Source organism: Urtica dioica, chromosome 9, assembly GCF_054948205.1.
Source record: "Urtica dioica subsp. dioica isolate 48M chromosome 9, U.dioica_male_clone48M_v1_H2, whole genome shotgun sequence".
Taxonomy (NCBI): domain Eukaryota; kingdom Viridiplantae; phylum Streptophyta; class Magnoliopsida; order Rosales; family Urticaceae; genus Urtica; species Urtica dioica.
In genome coordinates, this window is record NC_142764.1 from 12,141,080 (window position 1) to 12,146,969 (window position 5,890).

Here is a 5,890-nt window from a genome sequence, read left to right on the forward strand (position 1 = left end):
TGGCGCGTGCGGCGGCGATGCTGGTGGTGCCGGCGCCTGAGGTGGCTGGGCTGGTGGTACTGGTGCATAAGCTGGGTGCGGGGCAGGCTCGTAACCTGGAGGAATCCAACATCCTACCTGGGACTGAATCATAAACGCCAAACGCGCTCGGAGAACTCCCATAGACGGGCAGCAACACAACAGCATCGGATACCTGTACTCAGGTCGTAACCCCTGGTGAAAGATAAACTGCTGTCGGCGGTCCTCCAAAGCAAAGGGGCAAGATGTCACGATCTCCTCCTCAAATCGATCCTCGTACTGAGCGATCGACTCGAAGTCGAGCTGAAAGAAACCATGAGCGAACTCGTTCCACTCATCCGTGCGCCCCTGGGCTGAAAAAGTGGCCCCCATAATGGCCTGGAACATGTCCCATGATCGATACAGACTACCCAGCGCTACATGCCGGGTCCAGCGAGTCCAGGCTGGTCCCTGCAAGAGCGTCGTGGCAATACTAGTACGGAACATCTCAGGGATAGCAAGGGCGTCCATCCACTCGATGGTAGTACCAATCCATCGCACCCACGTAAGTGTACCCCTCACCCCGCTGAAAGTCGGAGCGGTAGGAGGAACAGATGCGAGAGCCTCCGGGTAGGATAGTATCGTCACTTGAGCCATTCCACCTGCCAAAACGACAGGCCAACGGTCAGCACAAGTTCCAACACTTTCCCATAACCAGAACATGTATCTCAGGTCTACAGAAACGGCTAAACCTGGGCGCTGATACCACAAAATCTGGCACGACCCGCGAGCGTCGTCACCTCGCCCGCAAGCCGCGACTCGACGGAACCAACATCACGTAGCGGGAGCATATCATATATGAATAATATAATGTAAACAAAACATTTAAAGTAAATACATAATTTACAAGACATATAATATACGAAATACGATATTATTAAAAGTGCGGAAACGTTTACAACAAAAGTGGTTATCGGAAATCTCGGGAAATTTTTCGTTTTTCTTTAGAACTAGAAGTCGTATATCGACCCTTATACATATATATATATGTACATAAAAGCTCCCGACTTTACATATATACACGGGATATTATTTAAGAAAGAGTCGATATTATTCAAAACATTATATATATAGAGATCTACTTCCCGAGCCAGAACCCATAGCCCGTAGGTCAAGAGATACGCGTTCCGTCTCAGTTTCCTTCTCGGTCGTCTACATTGCCGCCTTGCCCTTATCTACATTACCAAGGGACATAAAACTATGAGTCGAAAGACTCAGCAAGCGGGAGTCTAGCCTATGAAAGAAAAGCAGCTATGCAAAACATATGACGTGCGAACAAGCAAACAAGAATGCAGGATGCAGCTATCACCTAAAAGTGACTAATGAGCGCGCATCCTAGAATACTAGCCGTCCCGCAAGGTTATACACTCCACACTGCTATAACCTCTGGTCCGACTAGAGACCAGTTTTCAACTTCGAGCAGCAGTCGTCAACTGATCTAAGTTTTAACACATGTCTGGGATCCACTAGTGGTACTTCCTTCATCATGACGTCAGCGCCACTGGTCTCTGGCATAGTGAGCTCGCGAACCGCGACCATCACCCACTACGCCCCGGTGTGCTCAAGGCAGCTTCCGGTGAGTCTTCCAGCAAGCAATGAGCTCGCGATGCGCGACCTTCACCCATTGCTTCGAGTACTCGGCGCACGGACCGACATGGCCCGCCAAGCACAAGTCAGGGACTTGTGAGTACCACCGACACGAGTTTAAAGTTTGGGTACACTGCAGCTAGCAGCGTACACGTTAAACTTATATACGGAAGAGCGTGACGGGATAAACCCCGAAAGAAATTATTGTTTCCCTTTGAAGCTCGTTTAGTGTTTTAAGTTGAAAGCTCGAAATGTGACTTTCGAACTCTCTACTCTCGATTGAATTTGAGAGTTTATCGCTCTTCCGTCCTCTCGATTCTAACCTACTTCCTAGAGTTAGAAGAGAAGTCTAACCACACACAAAGCAAACAAGGCTGGTTCAAGTTAGCGTTTGAACCTAACGGGCGAACCCGAGCTAAGTTTTTAAGCAAGAGTGGCCGAAGCCTTAACTTTCGAGTTTATTCATTTTTTAGGCTTTTACCTACTCTTGTTTACTAGCAAGCATATGCACAAACAAACAGGATTATACCCTTGGTAAGTAGTTGACTTATGTCTCCACACTTACCCGGAATTGTTCGATAGAACGCTTGACAAGTCCTGAAGACGTCTTGCTTCACACGTTCTTTGAGGCACCTGGCGCTTGTCGAAACGTCGGAAGAACTAGCATCCGGAGTTGAACATCCATTAGTTATTGGATTCGAGTTTACTTAAAGAGAGTAGGGTTCGTTGTCGGGATTAGAGTCGGTTCGGAATTCGAGAATTTAATTTATTATTCCCCGGTTTTTCGGAGGTTTATTCAAGACTCGCGTATCCCATATCGAGAGTGATACGAGATAATGTTCAACGAGTAATCACGAGTCTTAAATAAATCGAATAATCCGAAATTAAAAATAACCGAGAATTCCAAACGAATAATTAAATTAAATTCATAAACATTATTAAATAAATAATTCTAAATTATTTATTTAAATACTGAAAGTACATATATAAGAGTATTTAAACGCTGTAAGCGATTTAAAACTCACGAGTTAATCGAGCTTTATTTCGATAACTCTATCAACTTGAGATCTTCAGAGGCTAATCTCGACGCTCTCGACTCGTCTGGTTCCCGTCCGTTCGTCAATGTCTGCAAATCAAACCTGGAACCCAACGACGAGTTAACATCTTAAAATCAAATTCCGATATCACATAACTCAAAACCCGAACCCATAACCCAATCAAGCGAACTCAACATAAATCCAACTGACCGGAAACGTCCTAACACAACAACGATCACAAACTCAACAACCCGAGGCTCAGAAATAATCACCCATAACAAACAGACCGAATCAGCCAATGATAAAGTCCACGGTCAAGCATATCTTCATCAAAGCCAAACAAACAAATGACCAAACCAAACAAACCACGGTCAAAACACATAACCAAACCAAAACTCAATACCAAAATCCAGAGCCAACGAGTTACATCATCACAGCCTCCTATGAACAACCATAAACAGAATCCTTAACAATCCAAAAAAAATTCACACGGCCAAGATAGCAACATAACCAAAAATTCGTCCATAAACCAAGTAAAAATTCCAACAGCCATATTCATCAAAACCCAAGCTTCAAACAGGTTTAAAAACGTCTCAGAAACATCAATTGAAACGCAGGAACTCAAAAACCCCAAATCAAACCCTAGCTCACCACATTTTCGGCCAAATCCATACCAAACCAAAGAAATTCAAATCCAATCCTTAAACTCGAACCATAAACATCAACAATCGAGTACAAACATCGATTAAAAACAAACAATTTCACTGAATTCAATCCGGATCCAAAATCCCCAATTTTGAATCTAAGAACCCTAGCTCATGAGATTTTCATTCAAGGAAACGAAATTCTCACCTTAACCCGTGAGATTAGCTTCCTCGGAGGGTTCTCGCGTCCTTCCCGGTGTTTTTCCCTTGCTCCGGCGTCACGGCGGTCCTCGGCGGCGTCGTTCTTCTTCGACCCGGAGCGCGCGCGATGGCTCAGCGATCGGTGACGCGCGAAGGCAAGAGAGAGAGAGAGACGAGTGGGAGGTGGCGGTGGCGACGTCGGGGGCTCGGCGGTGCTGTGCTTCCTCGGGCCGGAGCGCGCGGTGGAGCTCGGTGCTGGGTGATGGCGCGCGAAGGAGAAGAAGAAGAAGAGAAGGAGAAGAACGAGGGTGATGGCGGTGATGATGGTTGTCGGCGATGAGCAGAGGAGCGGCCGAGAGTTTTTTTCCTTTCTTTCTTCTTCTTTTTTTTTTCTCTGGTTCGCTCGTTGGTGTGGGTGTCGGCCGAGTGAAGCGTGAGGAAGAAGAAGAAAATAGAGAAGAGAGAGAGAAGGGTGAGGTGGCAAGGATTTGAGGAGGAAGTGGCCATGTGGCACCCTCATACATTGCCACGCGTGCATACGTGGACCAATCCCATTCTGCCACAACTCTCTCAAATCAACCCCAGCTTCTCTTTTTCTTTCACTTTCGTCCTTCAAAATATTGCATATAAGTCCTTTCAAAATAAACTCTCACAATCCTGTCCTTAATTAATTACAAATAATCTTGAAAAATAACCGAGAAAATTATTATTATTTCTCGTTATTTTGAATTTATTTAAGGGATTTCGGAATTCATTCTTTACTCTTGAGATTTTTAAATCTCCGAGTATGTTTCGAATAATAATATTGGATTACTCGAATATTCTCATTCCGAAATTTCATCGACCTTAAATATTATCATATTCCAAGATATTTAAAATTTAAGGACGTCTCATATGCAACAAGAATTTGAATTAAAACTCATCCATTTTATTCAAATTCACAAGTCGAGCGGTTACAAAAGTTTATACATTACAATCTTCAACGGCTGGGATTGACGCTGAGGATGAAGGCGGTTACAAGTCTGTTATGAAGTTATTTAAGTTCTGGTTTTCGTTGGAATGTGAATGTAACAAACAATTGAAAGTTTTAGATCTGAAAAACACTAGAGAGAGAAAGAGGCAAGCTCTGAGTGAGATTCTTAGGGAGAGAAAAGCCGAGCTCGAATGTGTGTTTGCATTAGATCGAACTCAGAGGAAGTGTGGATTGTACTGTTGTATTTGTTCTTGGTGATTAGTGCAAATCGGACTACCTTTGCCTGAAGGAGTTCGCGGGGACGTAGGCTTGTTAACGACGAACCTCGTCAACAATCCGGTGTTCTTCTTTCTTTATTGTTTATCTTGTGTTTTGGTTCATCTGTGTTGCGTGTAGATCAAGCTAGGTGCAAATATTGCCTAATTGGTGTTGATCTTATTTCTAAAATATACGTAACTAACCATGCTGACAACATGTGCCATGCTGATAGTTCGTTACACCTGACTGAGGGTACTAATACCCAATCAGTCTCATTGTAATCAATTGAGATGATTCAATAAAATTATCCTCTCTCTGTTCAGAATTCTCTCTGAACGTAATATTGTATCAGAGCTACATTCATTTATGACTTAGATCTGAGTTCATCAATGGTGTCTACAAAACTTTGCCTAACTCTCTCTACCCAAAGTCCTTCCCAACCCCCATGTCAGCAAAACCCAATCAGTATGTTCCTTCTCCTACACCACATGTGCCAATGCTGCAGCTTGTTTCATTGGCTGAGCCTGTATTACCATTAGCGCTTGTGCCAAGCCAACCTCAACCATTGCCTAACACTCACTCTATGGTCACACGAGCCAAGGTTGGTGTCTTCAAGCCTAAGGTTCTTATTGCTGATAACTTAGCTGAGAGCTTGCCTCTTGAGCCTTAAACAACTGCTGAAGCATTGACTAGATATGAGTGGAAAACTGATATGCAATCGAAATATGATGCCTTGCATAGAAATAACATATAGGAGCTAGTCCCTCCAACTATTGATATGAATCACTAATAAATGGGTTTTCAGAACCAAAGTCAAGAGTGATGGCTCACTTGACAAACACAAAGCTCATCTTGTGCTCATGGATTTCAGCAGAATGCAGAGATTGATTTCTTCAACACCTCCAGTCCCGTAGCTAAGCATTCAACAATCAGAGTGCTACTCACCATTGCTATTTCCAATGGCTGGCCTATACAGCAAGTTGATGTTAATAACGCTTTTCTGTATGGAGTCCTCAATGAGAAAGTTTTCATGGCGCTACCTCCAGGCTTTTTCAATGCCGTATTGTCTGATCATGTTCACTTGTTGAAGGAGGCTTTGTACGGACTACATCAAGCCCCTCGTGCATGGTTTG

At 43.9% G+C, this 5,890-nt stretch overlaps 1 long non-coding RNA gene across 1 annotated transcript; it reads right to left on the reverse strand.

The window, feature by feature from the left end:
• Positions 1 to 946: 946 nt before the first annotated feature.
• Positions 947 to 2,726, reverse strand: LOC149384975 (uncharacterized). The gene is made up of 3 exons (XR_016301469.1): positions 2,670 to 2,726; positions 2,210 to 2,304; positions 947 to 1,232 (listed from the first exon to the last, which is right to left on the reverse strand). It is a non-coding gene; the product is annotated as an uncharacterized LOC149384975 (long non-coding RNA).
• Positions 2,727 to 5,890: the final 3,164 nt, after the last annotated feature.